The 26,251-nt window shown below is 30.9% G+C and overlaps 1 pseudogene; it reads right to left on the reverse strand.

The window, feature by feature from the left end:
- Positions 1–24,239: 24,239 nt before the first annotated feature.
- LOC144307470 (U6 spliceosomal RNA) lies at positions 24,240–24,337 on the reverse strand (annotated as a pseudogene).
- Positions 24,338–26,251: the final 1,914 nt, after the last annotated feature.

Raw genomic sequence — 26,251 nt, forward strand, 5'->3', positions numbered from 1 at the left:
ATGTGTTAAGTTGGGAGCTACTGGAAAGCTACATCACTGTCTACATTAGAATACAAACCTCGTTAGAAAAAGGACCTAACCTGGCTTGTTTACTGGTTAACCCCACCATCTTGACCAATTTCTACCCAGTGACAAGACTATAAAAAATTGACAGAATGTATGCATGAATAATGATAAATATACTCTCTTCAGATAAAACCCTAATTAGAATGGCATATGTCTTTTAAACTATAGTAATATATCACAGCCCACCTGATTATTTTCAGGTTTTTAAAGTATGCTTCTTAAATAAATGTAATGGGAAATTATTTTGAAAATGTAAAAATCTGTTTATTAAAACTAAAGTGTATGAACAGTTCTCCCAGGATCTTATTTAATTTTTAAATTTATCCTGTAGCAATAAATTTATCCTGTAGCAGTATCATTAACATTTATCCTGTAGCAATATTATTTAAAAAGGCAGAGTTTGAAAGAAATAGAGAAGGTAAGTATAAAAACAGTGTGACACACCAATAATTTTTTAAAATAATAACGCAAGGCCGATTAAACAACCTATAATATGATGTGCTTTATTCATTTTTGTTAATAGTGAAGTGTGTTTTCATTTATTCTTTCATTTATTTTCATTGAGGTATAATTGACATATTACATTTGTTTCAGATGAACAACGCAATGATTCAATATTTGTATATATTGGAAAATAATCAACACAAAAAGCTAGTTAACAGCTGTCACTATACATAGTCATAAAAGCTTTTTTTCTTCTGATGGGGACTTTTAAAATCTACTCCTTTAGCACCTTTCAAATATGCAATATTGTATTACTACCTATACCCACCATACTGTACATTACATCCCATGACTTAATTGTTTTATAACTGTAAGTTTGTACAATTGATGTGAAAAACTCCCTTTTCTGAAGACTTGGGGCAAGAATTTAGAAAAATACTAAGCAAGACAAGAGAAATTTTGTTGCAATTATAATTTCATATATAATTTTTAAACAAAATTTAAGGGATAATTTAAAAAATCTTTTTGTTGCTTTATCTTTTTGATTTCAATATTCCCGGACTTTCCTAAATTTCATACGCCAGTGAGAAAAAAATTTTCATTATAGGTTTACTAAAATCCATCACCTTCTCTTTCTCTTTCTTTCTTTAGTTGTTCTTTTCTTTCTCATCTCATTCTTCTCATTCCTCTTCATCTTCTTATGCCTCATCTATTTCATATTCCTATTCCTATTCCTGCTTCTCCTCCTCCTCCATTTTTTCTTTCTATACCAATTTATAGTTTTAACAAAAAGCAAAGCAAAACAAAACAGACTTAAAGATTAGCTACCTTATCAATGTGATTATCTCATATTTTAATAATAATTTGTCTACTAAGGAATTTAAGAGGTGTGAGTAAAGGTTGATAATACATTAATAATTATGTTTTTGTAAGATCTATAATCACTGAAATTTCATAAGTAATAAAGGAACAAAATTAGAGAATCAAACAAAAATAGCATTATACAAAATAGAAGCAGCACAAAGTTATTTCATCTCAAAAATGAAAATTCATATACAAAAATTAATAATATAATTGATATACAAAAACAATCATCCTAAGATTATTCTTCTATTTGTCCAAATGTTATTTGAAAATTCTCATTTCATATAATTAAGTTAAAATTAGCTTTAATAGAAGTATTTTTATATGTGATGAATCATACATATGATAAAGTTACTGCCATTATAATTGTTGAGAAAACTAAATCAAAACAATACTCTATAATTCTTTGAATCAAATATCCCTTTTAAATTTGTTGAAACTTTGGGTTGTGTTTAGAAACCAAAATGTATTATAAGTGATTTTATTTATTTCTTTTGTCAGTTATATTTCAATACTGTAAAAAATAATCTATCTTGAATAAATTGCTTGTGTCTTATTTACTTTGATCTCTGTACCAATCATGTTGCTTTTGGTGTTGATTGTTTACCAACCACAATTTATTAAAATGCAGCCAATTAATTAGTTCATGTAAAATTATTTAGAAACCATATTAATTTACTCAATAAGATAATATGAACTTACTATGCTGTGTTATATACTTATATTACTTATAATAATTACTTATAGTAATCTTATATTACTTATAGTAATCTTATAATAATTACTTATAGTACTTATAGTAATCTTACTATACTAGTACTTACTAGTACTATAATACTTATAGTACTTATAGTAATCTTATAATAATTACTTATAGTAATCTTATATTACTGTGTTTAATTTGATTGAAGGACATTTAATGTACATTAATTGGCTTCTTTTCTGCTATAACAATACAATGGCTCAACAATGAGCCCTGAATATCTGAGTTCAATCTTCTATCACATGAGAAGGCCTTCTATGAACATAGACAAAAATAAGAAGATAAATATTAATATAATTAGAAAAAAAGTTATCCTATTGCCAAAAAGCTCATAAATTGTCAAAGGATAATATAAATAGTAAAAAAAAAAAAAAGAAAGGCTAAAACATGGAAAAAAACAACAGGCCTTTCATTACAATGTACATGATAAACAAAGAGAAATCTTACAACTTAACTACAAATTAATTATAAACCCTTAGAAATAGAAAATGAGAAAAGGGCATAAAAATACAAATTACAAAATTACAAAATTCTATAAAACTCAGAAAAAAATATTTAACCTCACTATCACAAAAAATTATCTGTGCTTCTTTAGCCTAAAGTTTTTAAAGCATACAGATTTAAGGCAAAAAGGAGGATTAGAACTGTCAGACATTGTAATGAACCTGAAAACTGATACAATGTCTCTAGGAAACAATTTTTAAACATGCAACAAATAGCTATATTAGTTAGTTTAAGCAGCTCTAAAAAGAGATCTAAAATACTCCTGCACAGACAACTAAAAAGAGATATGAAATACTGTGGTTCGGACAATAAGAAATACATATTTCTCATATAACAGTCTGGAGATATGTAATCTTAGGGTAGGTAGTCATTTTTAATGATAAGATAACATTTTTAAATGATAAGATCATTCAGTGACCCAAATTAGTTCCATTGTATTTTTCTGCCATCATGACCAAGAATTGTGTTGTTATCTGCATGAACAAATCCAATTCCTCACCACACATGTGCAACAGGAAAGGAAATGTAATTACATGTCTAATATGTTAAGGTCAAGGCCCAGTAAAGGTAATCATAGTTGCCACTTATGTCCTATTGTTGCAGTCTTAGACACATAACCCATAGCTATGTGAAACTAACATGGCCAAGGAGTTCTCTAGCTAGCTAATCAGGATGACTTTATTATTAGTGATAATTTGTTTTCCATGAGTTCTATGTAAAAGTTACCACACCCAAAAGACTTTTCCAGTCATAACTCTTAAACTTATAGAATATCCTCTATATTTAATATTATCTACAGTCTGCTCAGCTATCACCCTCATCATCAATTCAATAGTAATAATTTCACGCCATCTGAAAACTCTTATTTTGATCTATGCAGCTGGGCTGGCAACCATTGTTTGCATAAATAAAAACAGTGCGATTCACTTCAAAAAAGACTGAGCAACAGAGCTCCTGGTTTTGGTTGTAGACAAAGCTCCAGCTTTTAGCAATAAATAATCTTTTTTTTTTTCCTGATACTGAATCCTCAAATTTTGTACTTTCACAAAAGTTTTATTTCAGGTTGCAGGCAAAATGTTGCTTTTATAGGAGAACTCTATTTCCTTCCAATTATGCTTGCAAACTGGCATCTGCCTATTTTGTCTAGAGTTATAGTCTCCCTAGGCTTGAAATCTGGTTTCCAGGTTATTACAGGTGAAATTTGCATGAAACTTTCACAATGACATAACAAATATCATAAGTCTTCATGTCCTGTTTCCTTTTGTCCAATGACCAAGCAGCAAGTCATTGATGTATATTTTCAAGTATGTTCAGGTGACACTCTCATTTCTTTATATGTCCAATATTTTATGTGTAATATCTAGGTGAAAAATTAAATTGCTATAGCCAAGATACTACAAAATATAAATATCTATTGTTTTTTCATTATTTGCTTCATTTCTTTCATGAATTTTAGTAAACAGATAAGTATCTTAATACTATTTATTTATTTATTTTAATACTATTTATTTAAACAATATTTTATGTGTTAAAGTTAAGCTACTATAGCCAAGATACTACAGAATAGAGTTTTTAAAAATTTTATTTTATTAAAACATGGCTTATTTGTGCGGGAGGTCTTTATTGGTAATTGAATACGCAGATTCACACTGAGATGACAAAGTAACAAGAACAAATCCAAGCAGTCCTGATAACTGAGTCACACCATGACCCATGCATGCCATGGAGAGCCATCAGAAATACATCAGAATTGGCATTAGTGTAAAATAAATATTTGTCGATGTTTAAGCATTTGCTTGTGCCATCCCATATTCTTGCATATTCTAAACATGAATTAGTATAGGAAGTGGGGTACAAAATATACAACTTTGGTTTAATGGGCAAATTGTAGACCATAAGGGTCATGATAATACAGTTTGAAAATGTTAGAGATTGATGTTATAGCTGAGCTGTCACATATAAATATTTGGAAGGCATGTAATTTGTAGCTTCAGGGAAAGGAATTGGAAACAAGAAATGTAGTAGTGTATCCTGCTGTCCACCCTGCTTCTTAGCAGGGAAATTCTGTAAGTGGCCTTCTGCCCAGATTCTTGGCCTCTCAACTTAGGCTAAGAATTGGCAAATGTCCTGAGACAAAATTACAACAGAATGCCAACTACTTATCTGAAACTCTCCCCTCAAGGGGATATTGGCCCTAAAAATTATATTTTCCTATATTTGCATGTGTTTGTGTGTATTGTGTGTGTGCCCCCACTTTCTTATTCATTGCTGAGACAGTACAATACAAAAGATTCATCCATCTTAGGAGAACTAGAAGCCTCAAAGGTAAAATATATTATAATGCGGTAATCAATCAAATAAGTAACTAATGTAAGTTGAGACTTTAAAAAAATTTTTCCTGTTCTGTTCTAAAAGTAATCTATGAGCTTACCAAAACCACTTAGAGCCCACCAGTAAGTAATTTTTATTAACACTATCTTAAATTTATTCCCTAAAGTAGGAGCCAAGCTCCATGACATTGTACTGAGTCCATATTTTTAGCAGAATGTGCCTGAAATATCTACCTGTGTCCCAATCCTACTTTGGTTATGAGAATGGATGCAAACAATTGAAATTTATTTTTTTTTAATTTATTTATTTATGATAGTCGGGGGGGGGGGTGAAATTTATTATTAATAGAAGTAGTGGTAGTAGTTATATCTAGTGAAAACGATTTTGTTAAGTCCCTTAACTCAGAATAATACACAAAAAGTTCAAAGTTAACATAAAAGTATCAAATGATAATTTCATATCAATAAGGATAAATGTGATACCTTTGGTTTGGTATTTGTGGATAGTAATAAGAAAGGTGATTGCATATATTTTGCTATGGTTTATAATGCATATGTAAGTGTGGAGGAGTGTGGTGGGTAAATGGGTGAATAAAAATGACCAGAAAATATTAATACATTTTACAAAAACATTAAGGTCAAATCAATAGAACAATCATCACAATTACCAATTTAAAAAAATCTGTATATGTGTGCTAAAATAATAAATTTCCCACATATCCCATAGCATAAGATCAACTGCATGGATTCAATCCCTCATCTTCATGCAAATGAATATCTAGATACTATTTTAATTATAATGAGATTCTGATTAGGAAAAAAAAGAAACAACCAATAAGACAGAAATGCATAGCCCATATATCATAATGACAGAATAATGAGTTCAGCAATGTTGGTCATGTGAAAGTTAATGTGTATATCACTTCTAAAAAATACATTAAGTTTCAAGCATTGAATACGTGTGAAAGTCATGAACTTGAACAGCTACTGAACTAACAATTGAAATTAAAACTTGCTCAGTGTTGGAAAACTTTGCAGTGAAAATTGGTTCCTTGACCTCACATGAATTAATTGGTTAGCCCCCAGATCATGTATGAAAGGGTGTCATGAAATGACAGTTATCTTTTCATAAGATTGCTTGATTTAAGAAAATTGGATAAAATTATTACCACTCTAGAAATAGGATAATGTGAAAAATGATTGTGATATTTTATATGTGTTCTAGTTCTATACTGGAGTACTATGCTACTATGTACTGATATGGAGGTATATTCAGGGTGTCTTAAATACAAACATTGCTTAGGTTATCTTTTCAGACCCTGATACTTACATTTAAAAAAAGAGAGAAAAATCAAATCACTAAAAACATTGTGTGTCTGTATATACATATATATATGTATATACACACATATAATAAAGAATAAGTATAAATTATTTTAAATATAGATCACAATATACATTTTCAATACATGCAACCTTTCCTTATCCTCTTGCCATACAATTTTTTTCCTAATGACTATGCTCTTTTTACAATATATCGCTATCAGTTGCCGTGTTCTTGATTCCAACTTTCTCCATCCATTTTTTTTTCAACTTTACATTCAGCAAAATGATTTAAATGATTAATTCATTTGTTGTTTCCCAACGTAATAGTGTTATATATCTCTATCCTGTTACCCACAAAATACAACCAACTGGAAAGTTGCATAATACTTGTAAGAGAAGTTAAAATTAGTTGTTTTTGTCTTTGTTGAGGAACCAATTATTCATTTAATGTCTGCTTAAGTCAAACAAAACAAGAGAAACATGGAGTAACATATTATTGTTTCTTTGTAACAATGTTATGAACAATATTAACCTACCATCTACCATATAGTTTCAAATATATATATGTGTATATATACATATGAATTATGCAGATTTCAGATATCATAATCCAAAAATTTCTCTTTAGAAATGAACTTGCCAAAGCTTATCCATTTTTGATACCTTCATGAAGTGCGTTTCTTCTACTAAAATACCTTATGTAGTATACCTTATAAATAATTATATTTTTCAATGTTTCAGTATGTGAACAGAGTAGTGATCCAGCAACATTAGATGTGTCAGAACAATTTAAGTCTTAGACATTTCCTTCTAAGACATAGGCTATTTTCTTTTTAACCCCTAGAAAATAGCATCAGGGACTACGGGAATTTTTTGTAGCTTTATATTTTATGAAAAAAGAATGTGTGCCAGTTTAAATGGAATACCAATTTAGAATGCCTTGTAGAACTATCTTTTTCTTTTTCTTTTTTTTTTTTTTTACAACTATCTTTTTCAACTAAGAGTCTAACTTACAGTTTTTCCTTTATACCAAAAAGCTCTGCAATTGCCACATTAAATCTCAGGGATAGTTCTGAAACAATATTTCAATTTTCTTCACTACCAGAAAATATAATTTTGCATATGACAACATCTATGCAAAATTAATTCTTGAAAATGCATCATTTTGATTTGTTATACTGTGGTCCTCATGTGTTGTTTTATTTTTCACAGAGTAAAATTAATATTTTAAATTTCAATTCTCTTAATCTGTGAGTGTAGTTGCCTATAGGATCTCAGCTGAAGTAAAATAGAATGCAAGAAAAATTAAAGAGAAAAGATAGTGTTATAGGGACCAAATCTTTTTAAGATAGAAGAGTTAAGAAGAGAATTCTAAGAAATTCTGTTTATCATTGGTTAAAAACAAAGATGATCTAGCTTTAAAAAAAGTAAAATTCAAGTTGCAAAGAAGAGTTATTGTCCAATGCTCCAATTTGCTTGTCAAATTTCATGGGAAACTTCCTCAAGTTGTGAATAACTTTGCCATCCTATTTACCTATTGTGACCAAACTACTGTAGTCATCCTACATATTGACTTTAAAAAAAAAAATTATCAGAAAAAAATGAGATCAGTGGGAATGACTTAGAACATGGATTAATTATGTAACAAAAAAAGGTCGATTTATAAGTATATGATGTGGAACTCTTGTTTCAGCAAATTAAATCTACATTTATAATAGCTGCTTAATTGCAACTGTGATCGGACAAACTTTTTGGAATACATGAATGTCATTTAATATTGTTTTCAAATATATACTTCTGTCAACACTATTGGGTCTATTATACCAGAGTGTATAATATATGCAGTATTAGTCCCTTATATTAAAACTTTGGATGGAAATATCTTAACCGATTTAATAAAAGCAAAAATAATATTTGAGGGTAGGAGAGATGGCTGAGATTTTAGACAAAGTAAGAAAACTTTCTTTTATGTTTTGGCACACACTGTCTTTTGATTATCAGTTCACTAATCCATATTTTCTTATGAGCTCTGTGGGAAAAATTTTGTCCAATGTGACACTATTTTGTGCATATTTTTAATATACTTACTTACAAAATAGAATACTTTTTAAAATATAAAAACAGAAAAAAACACATATATCTTGAATGTATAAATAACCTATTATAATTCACCAATTATAAAATACTGTACTATTAAAAATAGAGAAACAGTCAACTTTTTAGGCAACTGCCTATCTTCCAAAGTGGCTACACTATTTTGTATTCGCACCACCAATGAGGACTTTTGGTGCTTCATATCTTCACTAGCAGTTGGTATTTGTCAGTTTTGAATTTTTTTGTTTGTTTGTTGACTGTTATATGTATATATGCATTTATGTATGTATGTATGTATGTATGTATATTTTAGCCTTTTTCATAGGTGTGTGCACTAATATAATATATCATTATTTTAATTTTTAATTCCCTGATGACAAATAGTGTTGAACACATTATGGGCCTACTTGCTATCTATTTAGAGTGAGGAGTTTATTCAGATATCGTGCCCATTTTTAAATTTGTTGTAAATGTTCATATGAGTTATAAAATTTCTTTGTATAATTTGGAAAATATGTGTTATACAAATATATTCTCTCAGCTTTAGGTTTCTGTTTTTATTCACTTGGTAGTGTCTTTCAGGGAGCAGTGGTTTTTAATTTTAATAAAGTTCAATTCAATTCTTTCTCTTATATATTATACTTTTGGTGTTATACTTAAAAGCTCATCACCAAATTCAAAGCCAAAGATATTTTATTTTCTGTTTTTTTTTTTTTTTTTTTTTTTTTAGAAATTTTAGGATTTTCAGTTTTATATTTAGATATGGTATCTTTTCTAATTAATTTTGTGAGAGTTTTAAGGTTTGGATCTGGGTTAATTTCTTGCATGTGGGCATTCAATTGTTTGATTATTATTTATTAATAGATGCTGTTTTCTTTATTGGAATACTTCTACATTCTTCTCAATCTTCTTTCTTTTTTCCAGATTTTATTGATTTATTTATTTGAGAGAGGGAGACAGTGTATCTGTGTGTGCAAGCAGGGGGAGTAACAGAGGGAGAAAGAGAGAATCTCGAACGGACTCCATGCCGAGTGCAGAGCCCAACACGAGGCTCTACCTCACAACCCTGAGATCATGACCTGAGCCAAAGTCAAGAGTTGGACACTTAACCGCTACCCAGGTGTCCCTGTTCTCAATTTTCAATTGACTACATTTGAGTGGGCATCTTTGTAATTGAACTAATTGTCTTCACTTCATATCTTCAAATTTCAACATTTCTATGAACTCTATAATATTTACATCATTTTTCAATAAGGAAAACAAAACACAGGTCGATCCAACTCTCTAAATATGTGTATGCACTATTTTAGAATAAAATTCTGATAACTGATAGAAGTACTAGTAAATTCCTTATTAATAATTTATAAATCTCAATTATAACTCAGGAGTAAATTTGTTTCATAAATAAATAATGGAATAAGAGCAAGAATGCAATTTTTAGTTTTTTCTAATTGTTTGAAATATATTTCATTTATATCAGTATTTTATCTATATAAAAAGGAACAAAGTATAAATAAATGTATAAGAATACTTGTGTAGATCACCTATAACATTCAAACACTAAGTATTTTGCATATTTTTACATTTTTTACTTCATTTATTCTTTCTTTTTACCTCTTTGTAGTGAGATAAACTGCAATCTTCATTTAATAAAAGAAATCAGTAAAGTTAGGACTCCTGGGTGGCACAGTGGTTGAACATCTACCTTTGGCTCAGGTTGTGATCCCGGGGTCCTGTGACCAAGTCCCGCATCAGGATCCCTGCTTCTCCCTCTGTCTCTGCCTCTGCATCTCTCTGCATCAGTCATGAATAAATAAATAAAATCTAAAAAAAAAAAAAAGAAAGAAAGAAAGAAAAAAAAACAGTGAGGCAAAGACATTAAGTAACTTTTCTAATTTCTAATAACATCTAATAAGTGTTTATTTTCATTGTGGCTTCAAAATTCATTTTATGACTTATTTTTCTGTTCTGTCCTTTAAAGATTAGTGTAAAATAATATAAACTACATTTTTAATATCCTAACACATCTGCTTTCTAACACTCATCAATTATTCAAAGTTTAGTATCAAATATATAGATACTAATTTTAATGAATTGAATTCATGTTTCAAAGAATTGTTTTAAATGATATATTTGGCTAAACTTAAAATAATTTTTTTTCTTATGTTAAATTTATCCTTTGGTTACAAAATGCACAAGTATGAAACAGGTGAACCCTGACACTTCCTTTTTTTTTTCACCTCATGTGTTCATTATGAGATTTCTTTTGAGCTTTTACACAACTATTCTACTTGGTGAGTGTTACTAAAATTAACCACTATAATCAGTACTTAAGTCTACTTAACTGTAACCCTACTGAATGTATTCTTTCTTATAGAACTTCAGGAGATTGTATTTTTTTTCTCAAAATTCTTCTTCATTCATATCGCTTTTCTTTTTTTCCCCCCTTCATATCACTTTTTGTTATCAGTTTGGTCCTTTGATTTGCTTTGCCACTGGAAGTGATAATGACTAATATTTTATCTGATCAGACAATTTCAATATGCTCGCATGATTTTACTTGTCCTCTTGCATGTTTCCTAACTTCTGTATGAAGGGCATATATCAGGGAACTGATTTTCCATCTGGGTCTTTTAATGAATTATAAATGAAATAGTAAACATAGTTAACCCACAGATGCATGAGCAAGAAATAAATGTGTGTCATTGACAGCTACTGAAATTTTCTGATTATTTATTATGCGAAATGTACACAAATATCTGACTAAATCAAATACAATGAATTATATACCTTTCTATGACTAATAGATGAAGTGAAGCTATCTGTGTCAGCAATTCTATTTAAATTAGTGTAGGGGTACCTGGTTGGTTCAGTCAAGAGCATGTGACTCTTGATCTCTGGGTTGTGAGTTCAAGCCCCACGTTGGGTGTAGAGATTACCTAAAAATATAAGCTTTAAAAATATACATATATTGGTGTATTAGCCAAGATTTTCCAGAGAAACAAAACCAATAGGATATGTATATATATAAAGGTAGACTTATTTTAAGAAATTGCTCATGAGATTATTGAGTTTGGCAGATACAAAATCTGCTGGAGACCCAAGGAAGAACCAATAATGAAATTCGAGGCTAAAGGTCACTGGCTAACAGAATTCCTTCTTGTTCAGGGGAAACTAGTTTTTGATCTTGAAAGGCTTCAACTTTTGTTGATTTGTATGAGACCCACCCACATTTTGGAGGGCACTCTGTTTTACTGAAAGTCCACCAATTTAGTGTTAATCTCTTAAAAAAAAAAAAAAAAACTTATAGAAACTTTCAGAATAATGTCTGACCAAACATCTGGGCACAGTGGACCAGCCAACTTTACAAATAAAATTATCATATTGGCAAAGCTGAATCATGTTCTTACGTAAAGATATAAATGCAAACTTTAATATTTTATACTTATCTTCATATTGAGGGCCAGTCTTCAAATCTATTAAAACAAAAGGAAGGAAGAAAAATATAATAATTGTTTGGCCAAATGTTGATAGCAGCTCAGTTTTGTATGATTTTATAGTTTTGACTGAGTGTTTACAGGATCATTACTTGTCAATACAGAAAATCAAGAGATTTGTTAGGTAGGTATCTGGATACTTTGTTTTTCTTGAAAACTCAGATCTGTTGCCTCACGGCAGCAACTGACTCTCTGCTTTAGATTGTCATTTCCTGTTTCATTTGCCACATTCCCCACTCCTCCTTGTTAATGCTGAAGCCAGTATCAGTTGCCTTTATTACCTTACTTGTAGTTTTTTTATACTATGATTTAGGTTAAATGATTATTTCATGGCGGCATTTCAGCACCTTGCATTATTTGAGAAACATAAAATCTAAAAGATATTAGAACAAATTCATTTTAGAAGAAGAGGGGTGAGTAAATTATTAGACTTGTTGTCCTGTTTTCTGAGGCCAAAGAAGGCTCTTTTAATTTTGAAAAATTTCTCAGAACTACTTGAAATATTGTCATGTATGACACTCTCATTGAATACCACCTTTCAGTTCCTGAATTGAACCCTTAATAGCAATCAGTATCACCTGAAATGATAAATTAAAAAGAGAACATCTAGATGCTCTTTAACGTCAAGGCTCATTTAATATAACTGATCACTATGAAAGCAAACAATGAACAATTAAAAAGAGATCCTGTCCATGTAATGTATATCGAGTATTTTAATTGTCTTCATTAGGGATGCATGAAAAAGCCAAAATGTGTTGTGGTTGTGAAAAGTAATGATCCAAGATAAAAATATATCAACATGGGAGAAAAATAGCACATAAAGCTTTTTCTGATTTGTCATCTGGAATTAGAAGCACCTTTCCATGACATAATATTGTCAAACCTTTGATTCAGTTATTAAATGTGCAGATGATTAAAGTACAGGCTGGTCAAAGAAATCCAATTAACAGTGCATACTATTCTCAGAAGTGAGATACTACTTTATACATATTGTGAGCAACTTAAATTGCTTCAAACCGAGAGAAGTCTCAATATAAGAGGAAATTGCAGACAGTATGTACTATAATGCAAAGCATGCTTGTTAAAACTATATGGACCATAAAAAGTTTTAAAAAATAGAATTGTTGAATCACTCTATTGTACATTTGAAACTAATACAACACTGTATGTTAATCAACTGGAATTAAAATAAAAACTAAAAAAAGTGAAAACTATACGCTTCAAAAACCAATCATTTTAATGCTGGATTTTTCAACTTGTATACTGTTGATATTTTGGTCCAGAAAAGTTCTTTGTTGGTTTATTTTTAGTACTAAGCTGCCCTGTTCATTGTAAGATGTTTAGTAACACCATTGACCTTAACCCATTATATGCCAGTATCAAACCTCTAGTGTGACAGCCAAAAATAACTTAAGATATTGTCAATATTTCCTGTAGGGCAAGATCATCTCTAGTTGAGAAACATAACTTAATGCTACATCTTCTTAAATATTAAAATACATATCCTAGTGGTATTCAAAAATAGCAGGAAATATAAACATCGAAAATAAACGTTTATCTAAAGGGAATGTGGTCTTAAAAAATAATTTGCTTAAAAGTCTTAGAACATGAATCACAAGGTCAAAGGGAAGATAATTAACATATAGTTAATTCATTTCACTTAGTTACCATTTTTTCTTTCTTTCTTTCTTTCTTTCTTTCTTTCTTTCTTTCTTTCTTTCTTTTTTCTTTCTTTCTTTCTTTCTTTCTTTCTTTCTTTCTTTCTTTCTTTCTTTCTTTCTTTCTTTCTTTCTTCTTTCTTTCTTTTTCTTTCCTTCCCTTCCTTCTTTCTTTCCCTTCCTTCTTTCTTTTCCTTCCTTCTTTTCTTTTCTTCTCCTTCTCTGCCACCACCCAGCACCAGCACTTCTTCTCCTCCTCCTCCTTCTTCTTCCTTCTTTCCTTCCTTCTTTCCTTCCTTCCTTCCTTCCTTCCTTCCTTCCTTCCTTCCTTCCTTCCTTCCCTCTTGTTCTCCTTCTCCTTCTCCTTCTTCTCCTTCCCAGTCATGTGGTAAAGACACATAAGATCTAACATCTCAGGGAATTACAAGTACATAATACACATTTGTTAACTATAGTCACCATGCCCTATGTTGGTGGGTTTTTTTTGGTGGTTTTTATTTCCCATAATTTCCAATAATTAGTTATTTCCAATAATTATTTCAATAATTTTGAAATTTCAAATAATTATTCATCATAATCATTCATAATGAGACTTTGTAACCTTTGATCAACATCTATTTACTCATCCCTCCAGTCCCTGGTAAGCATCTTTCTACTCTCTGCTTCTATAAGACTATTTTAGATTCCACATATCATTCACTATTTGTCTTTATGTGCCTGGCTTATTTCACTTAGCATAATGTCCTCCAGGTTCATCAATATTGTCACAAGTGTCAGGTCATCCCTTCTTGTAATGAAATAAATATATGTTTAATTGTATATAACATTTTCTTTATACAGTCATCCTTCATTAGACATTTTGTTTTTTTCATGTCTTGGTGATTGTGATTAATGCTGCAATAAAAAGAGGTTACAAACATCTCTTCAAGATCCTGAGTTTATTTCTTTTGAATATACCTGGAAATGGGATTGGTGGATTATATGACAGTTGTATTAATTATTGAGGAAATCCCCAAACAGTTTTCCATAATGGTTGCATTAATTTCATTCCTACCAACAACCTATAGGTTCTCTTTTCTCTACATCCTCTCCAGCATTTCTTATCTCTTATCTTTTTTTTTATTTTTTTATAATAGTGATACTGACAGATGTAGGGTGATACCTTATCGTTATTGTGATTTGCATTAATGATTAGTGAAGTTGAGCATGTTTTCATATATGCAGTAGTCATTTGCATATCTTCTTTTGAGAAACATTTATTAAAGTTCTTTGTTAATTCTTAAACTGGATTATTTTTATTTATCTATTTTTGCTGTTGGTTTTTATGTATTCCCATGTATTTTTGTTAACCCCTCAACAGACATATGGTTTGCAAATATATCCTCCCATTCCATAGGCTACCTTTTCACTCTGTTGATTGTTTTCTTTGCTGTGTGGAATATTTTCAGTTTGACGAAGTCCCACTTGTCTCATTCTGCTTTTGTTTCTTGTGTTTTTGCCTTACACCCAAAAAACATTGTCAATACCAATGTCAGGAAGCTCTTTCCCTATGTTGTCATCTTGTAGTTTCATAGTTTCAGGCCTTATGTCTAATATTTAACCCACTTTGAGTTGATTTGTGTGTGTGTTGTAGGATAAGAGTTAAAATTCATTCCTTTGCTGTGGACACCAATTTTCATAGCATTGTTCATTGGATAGACATGATTTACCTACTTATATTCTTGGCACGCTTGTTAATTTTCAGTTAACTATATTTGCAGGCATTTGTTTCTGGCCTCCATTCCATTTACTTTTTTTTTTTTTTTTTGAAGATTTTGTTTATTTATTCTTGAGACACACAGAGAGAGAGGCAGAGACACAGACAGAAGGAGAAGCAGACAGAGGGAGAAGCAGGCTTCATGCAGGGAGCCCCACATGGGACTCGATCCTGGGTCTCCAGGATCATGCTCTGGGCTGAAGATGTTGCTAGACTGCTGAGCCACTTGGGCTGCCCTACTCCATTTATCTTTAAGTGTGTCTTTATACTAATACTATACTGTTTTAACTACTATAGCTTTGTAATATATATTTTAATTAAAAAATGTGATACTTTTAACATTGTTCTTGCTCAAGATTGTTTTGGCTATCCAGGGATTTTTGTGGTTCCATATAAATTTTAGAATTATTTTGTATATTTCTGTAAAAAATTCAATTGAGATATTGATAGAGACTTCACTTTACCTCACTTAATATAGCCTGGACATTTTAGCAATATATTAAATCTTCCAATCTATGAACATAAGACGCCTTCCCATTTATTGTTTGTTAATTTCACTTATAAACATTTCATAGTTTTTAGTCTATAAGTCTTTCAACTTTATCCTAAATATGTTCATTTTGATGTTATGTAAATATATTGTTTTCACGATTTTCCTTTTCAGATAGTACATTTTAAGTGTATAGAAAGCAACTGACTAAAAAAAAAAAAAGAAAAAAAGAAAGAAAGCAACTGACTTTTGTATGTTGATTTTGCATTCTGCAACTTTTTTGAATTCATTTATTAGTGCTAATAGTTTTTTGCATTTGAGAAGATGAATCTAAAGGTATTGATTAAGAGAAAAGACAATCTTACAAAGTTTTGGATGTGTCTATATGTTCCAGGGGATGGGAAGTGGTAGAAATTCATTAAGAATTATAAGTTTGATTTAAAGCAATACTTAAATATGAAGGCTTGATAAGAACTGAGTCAGAATCATATACAACAGTCCAGAATAGCTGGAAACAGATAGGAGAGGATTTTGAGAAAAGTATTCAAATAATCTTAGCATATAAATTGTTTGTTGAAGTTTTCCAAAGGAAGCGTTAATGGTTTTCCAGGAAGTACCTATAATGAACCGTGCAACCATTAGTGGGACAAAGCAGTCCTGAAAGAGTAAAGAAGTACTAATAATAAGAACAGAATAGCAAACTTATGTTAATGTGGACATTAAGATGTGATTTAGATTCTCAGTGTCCACCCTGAGTATGGGAGTAGACAGTTTTGAGGCATTAGGTCTGGATGGTCTAATCTAGTTCACAGTGTCATGTTTTACCTAATTAATGAGGAATTACGCAGTTCACTGCATTATTAGTCTTTTAAAGAGTCTGTCTCTTCTCTGTGCTTCTAATTCCCTGGGGCTTTTTCTGTACCTTCTCAAAATAGTTTTATTTAACACTAAACGGTGTCTATTTTCCAAATTAGCACTGTAGCTTATTGCACAAAAGCAATTTGAATTTTTACAATATGGTTAAATATTTTTAGATGAACAGCAAACAGCAAAATTCCAGTTATAAAGCAATTATCCATTTCTTCTTGGTAACATATCAAAATGTTTTATCTTATGTTTTACGAACAGTTTCTCAACATACATCGTTTATCAATGAGTTCATGTCATATTTATATGAAGTGAATTTAAGAGTTGCAAAAATTATGAAATTGAAGCAAACACTGAAGAAAATAAGACTTTGAAACATATATGCAAGGATGCCTGGGTGGCTTAGCAGTTGAACATCTGCCTTCAGCTCAGGTCATGATCCCACATCAGGCTCCCTGCAGGTAGCCTGTTTCTCCCTCTACCTATGTCTCTGCCTCTCTCTCTGTGTCTCTCATGAATAAATAAATCTTTTTATTTTTATTTATTTTTCATGAGAGACACACAGAGAGAGAGGCAGAGACATAGGCTGGCTCCATGCAGGGAGCCCAATGTGGGACTCCTGGGATCAAGTCCTAGGCCAAAGACAGATGCTCAACCGCTGAACCACCCAGGTGTCCCATAAATAAATCTTTTTAAAAAATGTTAAAACATATATACATTTTTTTTCTGTTTTGCTATTTATCTATTTGGAAAAACAAGATGCTCCATTTTACTGACACTGCCCTGGCTCTTATTTCCATATCCCTTCTCCTATGTTGTAGAAAATTAAAATTCCTTCACATTTTGGAAGAGGGAGAGTTGAATTAACTGTGAAATGTTTTCAGTATCCTTGAATTAGTAACTGAATTATATTGTTTCCTTCAGGTTTAGTGGTGCATATGACGTATTTGTTAAATGAATTCCTAAATAAACAAACTAAATATAACCATGTTGACTTAAAAAATCTATAGTAATGCAGAAATATAGAAAAATCTCTGGATACACACACACACACATACACACGCATACACACTACTCTCACTATTTAATAGGCATGTGATCTGCCCTTAATCATCTTCCACTAAGCAAACATCAGTGGAGGTGTTTATATTAAGTACTAATTTACCATTCATCTTAAGATGAATATACCTAGACAATATAATCCTGGCAAATCCTACAAAACACCTTGCACCCTGGAGTTGTTAGGGCGATGTCATATATTAAAGTTATTCTTGCAATTTCTCAGAACAATGCCTCTGGAATTTTAAATCTATTGTTAGTAATTATTTTAATTATGGAAAAATATTGTTTTGATTTTGGGGCAATATTTAAATCTTGTTTAGAAGTAAGTCTGTAGGGGCACCTGTGGCTCATTAGGTTAAGCATCTGCCTTTGGCTCAGGTCATGATCTCAGGGTCCTGGAATCGAGCTCCACATCAAGCTCCCTGTTCAGTGGGGAGTCGGCTTCTTCTTCTCCCTCCTACTCTGCTCTCTCGCTCTCGCTGTCTCTCAAATAAAATAAATAAAATATTTTTAAAAAATAGAGAAGTGAGTCTGCAGAGGAAGGTGGATAACCAAGCCACATAATAATATATTGCTTAAAAATAGTGTAAAATACTTCTAGAATCAGCTATAGAAGGTAAATTTCAAAATTGTTTTGAACAGAGTAACATTATTTAAAAAGCATATGCTTGGGATCCCTGGGTGGCGCATCGGTTTGGCGCCTGCCTTTGGCCTAGGGCGCGATCCTGGAGACCCGGGATTGAATCCCACGTCGGGCTCCCGGTGCATGGACTGTGACTATTGTAAATAAATAAATAAAATGTTAAAATAATTGTTGCTTTGAAGTAAGTACAAAGTAATAGAACATTTTTAAAAATTTTTATTAGAAATTCATTGATAAATAGATATTATTTGTTCAAATACAAAGTTAAGTCATAAAACATTTTATGCATAGGAATTTTGACCAGAATAAATAAGAATTTTTAATTTTTTTTAAAGATTTGTATTTATTTATTCATGAGAGAGATACAGAGAGAGAGAGGCAGAGACATAGGCAGAGGGAGAGGCAGGCTCCATGCAGGGAGCCCGATGTGGGACTCCATCCCAGGACTCAGGATCACACACTGAGCTGAAGGCAGATGCTTACCCGCTGAGCCTCCCAGGTGTCCCAAGACCAGAGTAAATAATAAGACCACTCAAAAAGAATGATCCTGGTCTATGACACATGTAGGAATTATATCAGCCAGGAGGTGAAGGCATGGTGCCACACTTGACTACATGTGTCAGAGCTGGAGAAACACTTAACATCTCTGAACTTTACAGCAAATAAAATGCAATTTCCTCTAATTGTATCATGATTAAATGCACATTCTTCCCACTTCATGAAAATCTTTTCAAATATTTATCCCTCTTCACTCTTGTACTCTTGCACTTTCTACAAAACAACCTCCACATCTCTGCTTTTCAGGGTTTGGCCTGTCTTAACTTGAGTATTATTTTTCATCCTGTTGTCTCTTCAGTGTTAGATTGCTCTGTTAGTTAAATGTATTTGATTCTTCAAGACACTTCAGAAGGTGACTTTGCCTGTGAGAATGAACTCTATACGGCAGGATTAGGAGATGAACAGTGGAAGGCACTACTGTCATCGTAACACTTCACCCATTAGGATGCTTCATGTTTTTGTTTTTATTTGTCTGTAATTCTTTACTCTTTCACAGCATATCAAAGATCATTTTTCTCAAAATGTCAGTTCCTTAGCTGAAGGATTACCAGTGTTCAGTTTTACAAATTTATGCAATTATAATGCATAATCTATTTACTTCCCAGTAACTGGAGTATAGCCATCGCTGTGGGAATAAAAGCAAGACTTACAGTTCAGAGTAAAGGACACATTCATATCATATTGCTTGTGCCAACAAGGTGAAACTCTACTTGGCCTCTGTGACATTCCGAACATCAACATAGAATCTTAATTGTAGTTTGCCTTTTTTCAACAAAAAAGCATGTTACAAATGCTTTCAAATAGCATTAATTCTGAAATTAAATTAAGGCTCTCACATTATTATTTCTGTTGATATACTAATGTTTCATTGTGGAAAAAAAGCAGTCTATAGTTATTACTATGTAGCTCTGCACTATGGGTAGTTACTGGCATCACAGTTATCATTTAAATCAATTCTATTTCATTGTGAAACTCTTTTTGTTATTATTTATGACAACAAAACAACAATAATTATGTATGTTGTCTGACTTACTTTGATTTCTTACAGCCTCATACTTCTTGTTTCATGATAAATGATCCACCTATGCTTGTTAATACCACTATGACTGTTCCAGGGTTAATAGTCCTAAATTGGAATCATTTTCCTTAGAGCTGAGCAGTTACTTACAACTCATAGCTTCAACAAAAGAAGACATTTCTTATTTGTGGTAAAAGCTATATTCAAACAAAAATTAACATTTTTTGTGCTAGCCATTTATATAAAAATATATCACTCTAAAATTCACACAGATAGCAAAACAAACTATAATTATCTCCTTAAAATGTTTTCCTTAAGACCTAAAGCTAAGGTAGTTATCAGTCCCTACACAGTTTTCCTACCAACTCTGACACTGTCTTACCTAAAAGATTCGTCAATCTAGATTTTCATTTCTACTTCTTCAGCCTCTAAGGCAAATCAGTTTTACATGTCTGATTATGTAAACCATTGCAGTCAACTAGTTAGCTAGCTCCAGAAACAGTGTTCTCTATATTATCTAACTGATTTGTTTCCATAATTCTTTTTAAGTATTTTAGGTTAATTTTCTAATTAAGAATCCATGTATTCATTCTGGCACCTAGGATGTTTCAAGCCTGTTAATAACCTCTGACCTTTTTATCAGAATGGTGCCATTATTTCCTTTTTTTTTTTTTTTTTTTTTTTTTTTTTGCTGCCAGTCATTTAAAAGACAAACTCCCAACTGCAGGCAATCCCCTACTTCTCTCCTCAATTTAAATGGCTGCTCTGTCACAGCATACAAATTTATTGCCCTCTTCTCTTGCCCGCTTATTTCCACTCCTGTAATTTGCCTGGTTTATTTCCACTTGCCTGGTTTATTTCCATTCCTGTAAGATATTCTTGAAATAATTCCTGCCTCCATATTATAAAGAAGTATATCTAGGTCTGTTGTTTCCTTTATATTACATAAAAGCTTCCACATCCTGTTGTCTTTTTAGAAAAAAAAATTCTTAATAATAAGTTTCTTTACAAAATATCATTTTTTCACCCCAATCATCTTTGTTATCTATTCCAGGGGGAGAGATATAATCATATTTTTGAAAGAATTAACATATTCTGAATTATTATACATGCAAATGAACTTTTAATACATCATTGTATTCAAATATATGTATATTACATACACAAGTCGGTTTCCAAATTGTAATAATTATCTTTGTTTCAAATGTAATGAAGTTGAAAATTGGAGTTTAAGGAGAAAGGAAATATCTCAAATGCTTACTTTGATTAACTGAATGATATCTTTGTGTATATGGAATCAAAACAATGACTAATTTAATAAATTAACTCAAGCAGTCATTTGATGGGGTAAAATTCATATGAAGCAATTGCTTATCATCATGCAACTGCTAATTTGCCAGATTATTTAACTGTGTAGCATTTATAGAAATAGTCACAACAGATTTATTTATAATAAAAAACACTTGTATATTTCAATTAGTTTGAGAGTATGACTTCAATTGTACAAATACATTTGAATATTACATGATAGTGAACTTTACATTGCATCTGAACACTGTCTTCTGCTTTCTCCCAAATTAATTCAAAAGACATCCTATTACCTCAAGTTAGTTCTTCCTTTTAACAATAGAATTATTAAATACATTTCAAATTATTAAATGCAAAATACTAGCTGGCACAATCAGTTAACTATCTTATCTTTCATAATTCAGTCTTGCCTTTTGTCTCATTTTAGAAATTAAACAATCATAATTGTGTATATTTTAACTGTGATAGTCTTTCTATAAGATTAAAGGTTACCTTTAGATAAAAAAATTACAATGTATCTGAATTATTTGTACATGTAAATAAAAGTACCCATGACACAACAATAAAACAGTGAATAAGAAACTCATTGAATAATTCTTGTTTTTAAGTAAAAAAAATTGTATAGATATTAGGGGTTAAATTGCATCTCCAACATATTTTGTTATTATCGTTGTGATTTGTTGTCTAATAATATTGACCTCTTAAATAATATAAAATATGTAGAGATTCCTGAGCTCGGGACGCCTGGGTGGTTCAGTGGTTGAGTGTCTGCCTTAGGCTCAGGGCGTGACCTGGGATCCAGTCCCACATCAGGCTCCTTGTGAGTAGCCTGCTTCTCTCTCTGCCTGTGTCTCTGCCTCTCTCTCTGTCATGAATAAATAAATAAATCTTAAAAAAAAAAGAGAGAGAGAAATTCCTGAGCTCAACTCTACTTTTATGGGCTAAAGTTACAGTGGTAAAATTGGCCTGCCTATATGTTCTATTTCCCAAATGTGTTAATTCTCTAGCAAATAGATACCACTGTTTCTCATTATAGTTCCTTAATTCTACAAAATGTGCTATTAGAATTGGAAAAGAAGTAGCTGTACGTAGAGAAAAACAACTCATCCTTGTTTATTTTATGAGACTGGTAAAATCTTGACATTAACATCAGACAAAAATTTTACAAGAAAAGGCAACTACAAATCCAAATATTCATGGATTTAAAAATATATGTAAATTAAAAAATATATATATGTAAATTGATAGATATAAAATAAAATATTAGCAAATCAAGTCCAGCAATATATAATAGATAAATCATGACCAACTTAACATGATATTATTAAATCATAATATAAATATGTGTAAAGGTTTTAAAAAGAAGTTTATATAACCTCTCATGTATACAGATTAAAAACACATGCTCATCTTGATAGATACATGAAAAGTAATACAGTTAATGATAACATCTAATGAGGTGCTACAACTTTCAGCAAACTAGAAATAGAACATAAAAGGACACATTTGTGGATACAAGATACCTTTTTAAAAATACCACTGCATTCATACTAAAAGTTCAAGATCAGGGACAATGTTAGATGTTCATTCTCACTACTTTTATTCATTATTATACTACTGCATATAGACAATTGGGTGTATTTTGTTGAGGATATGGGACATCAGAAACTCATTCATCACTGATGGGAATATAAGTTGGTATAGCTATTTTAGAAAATAATTTCAAAGGAATATTTTTCTGGGATTGAGAAACTGATTTTAAAATATATTAGGCAATAAAAGAGTTAAGAATAGAAGATAAAAAAGTATCTATTTTTAGTATGTTTCATGTTGCATTATGACTCTTGACAAAAGTGCCAATATAATTCAAAGGGAAAGGATAGCCAATAAAATATGGATAGAATATATATTAATGGAATAGAATATAGAATCCAGAAATAGACCCACTGATATAAGTAGCAATGATCTGAAGATGAATTGACATTACAAAGAAATATGGATAGGATAGACTTTTCAGTAAGTGTCACTGGTATACCAGTGTAACCACATTAAAAAAAGTAAATAAAACAATTTTTTTTATCTTATCCCCAAACAAAAAATAAATTCTGAGTTGAATAACTAAGCATGAAATAACAAATATGAAGTTTTGATAATATTATATTGGAAGATATCTTCATTATGTTAATAAGAGAAAAAAGATTAGAAAAGACTAAAAAGACAGTCTTCTCATAATAACAGAGATCAAGAATGCAATCCAAGCATATAAGTGCATTTGAAGTCCCTTTTACTCTCATCGACATTAAATTGACCAAAACAAATAATCTGGTCAAGCCCAGAGTCAAGAGGTGAGGAAATGCAATCTGCCATCATGAGGCCATGGTAAGTGTTTGGATGTTTAATACCCTACTGTGGAGTGAAAAATCAGAATCAATAATTCAGTCAACCACATCTTGAATACAAGCTAGAAAGAAAACGTTGGCATCCATTTATTTCTAACCAACTATTGTACTTTTGCAATAGTGAATTTTTCATTCTTTTTTTTAAAATCATGATACTACATTTGACAAATCAATGTATTTACTGAACAATGAGTTGGGAAGCACACCTATAAGCTTTCCCTAACACAAGCGTAAAATTTCTCTCTAGTAGAACCAAACAAGACTTCTAGACACTGTAAATTTAATTTGAAAATTTCAGAAAACAAATTTATCCAGATTGGACAAGGGCAAATTTCAAGATTTAAGGAAAAAAATCAAGTATTGTATAATATTTTCTAACTTACATATAAATATTCTATTTTCAGTTCCTAAAAATGTAAATGTAGTATTATTTTTTCAAGTGTAACTCGGCTTCATTCACATATCACAGTTGGCTTTACAAGAATATTTTTCTAGTTAAATATCATAATTTCTTTATTCAGTGTCTCACATCGTACTTGGTATATCATTTTTTTCCCAAGTTAATCTGCAAAGGGTTCACTGGGGAACCGCACAAAATATGGACTGCTTCATGAATTTGCATGTCATTCTTATGCAGGGGCCATGCTAATCTTCAATTTTAATATTTGTGTAGTTTTAGCGATAATTATATTTCAGCTCAGATATTAAAAAAAGTAATTTTTGCTAAAACTGCAGAATATGCTTATGTATGAAACTAACGCTTTCTATACAAAATATAATTCTAATCTGTCTTTCATTTACCCAATTACTTTGCAATTATGAAAATTTATTGCGATTTGAAGCAAAGTGATCTGGCAAGATACCACATACGTATATTTTGGATGAATATAGGTAAGATAGTCAAGTGATCTTAACATAAACTTAATTATACCAATTGTCTATAGTGACATGAAACTTTGAAATGAAGTGAGCAAATAAATTGTGCAAATGGGAAAATTGAATTGAATTATCAATGTTAGCTACCCACTTTAGCCCTTTGTGCTGAAATTCAGAACACCACATTGGCTCTACAAAACTAACTTTAAATTAAATATGTTATAAAATTATAATCAACAACCATTGAATTTTCAATGGCAACAGGAGATACCAGTAACTGTTTTTATGAGACGCCTTAATTTATAAAGGAATATTACAGATTTCAAATGTTTTCCCTGGTGGTTATAGGGTAGTACAATGTTTATTTATGCTTGTTTGGAGTATCTTTTTAAAAAAATTAGTTACAAGAATGGACTAAGAAAGGAACCCCAGATAGAACACTAAATTAAATCTCAGACAACTACTTTTTTAAACTAGAAAAATTGTTGAAAAGAAAAATACATTTGTCAGAGAAAAAAATATCAGTATTACACGAAAAATAGGTAAGGATAAAAACTTAATTAAATGCATAACTATATGCCAGGTAAAATATTATTTTAAGATATGCATTATTAGAGTAAAATAATGTATATAGAAATGTTTTTCCAGAACGATTTTATTTAATCTTTTTTATTATGATAATCTTTTGGAAAAGTTTCGGGTTCATAGCAAAATTGAGGAGAAAGTACAGAGATTTCCCAAATACCTCTTGCATTCACACATACCTGGCCTTTTCCATTATTAACATTAACAACTAGAGTGGTACATTTTTTAGAGCTGATGAATCCTAAAGTGAAACACCATAATCATTCAAAGTCCAAATTTTATATTACAGTTCACTTTTGGTTTTAACTTTCCATGGAATGTTAAATTGTTGTTTATTGATTTATATATAATGATATGTATCCATCATTACAATACCATACAGATATACACCAAATATCCTTTGTGCTCTATCTATTCATCCCTCCACGCCCCCAACTCAAACCTGGTGACCTCTATATTTTTACTCTCTCCACAGTTTTGCCTTTTCCAAATGTCATGTAGTTGGAATCATGCAGTATGTAGTTTTTTTAGATTCATTACTTTCACTTTGTAATGGGCAGTTGTATTCTTCCATGACTTTTCATGTACTGATAACTCATTTCTTTTTGCACTAAATAGTATTCTATTGTCTAGATGTACATAGTTTATTATCTATTCAGATACCAAAGGACAGCTTGGTTGTTTCTAATTTGGCAATTATGAATAAAGCTGCAATAAACATCCAATGTGCAAATTTCTTTTTGAGCATAAGTTTTCAACTCCATTGAATAAATTCCTTCTAACAACCATGAGTGAACTCTGAAGCAGATCTTTTGAAGACTTCCAATAGCCATTTGAATCTGGAAGTAAATTTACCCCTAGACAGACTTTGAGGTGCTTGCATATCCAGCTAACAAACTGATGTAGAGATTTTGATCCAGAACTACTCAGATAAAATAATTATTTGACTCCTTTCCTACAGATATTATGGAAGAAAAAGGTTTTATTTTAAACGTTAAGTTTTGAATACTTTGTTACATAGCAATAGATAATGAATGTGTGTAATGTTTTCAAAAATTATTTAGTCAACACATATTTCTTGAACACTTGTTGAATGTCAAACATTGTTCAAAGTATTACAGATTCAATTGTCAAGAGGAATAG

Source organism: Canis aureus, chromosome 38 (genome assembly GCF_053574225.1).
Source record: "Canis aureus isolate CA01 chromosome 38, VMU_Caureus_v.1.0, whole genome shotgun sequence".
Lineage (NCBI taxonomy): Eukaryota > Metazoa > Chordata > Mammalia > Carnivora > Canidae > Canis > Canis aureus.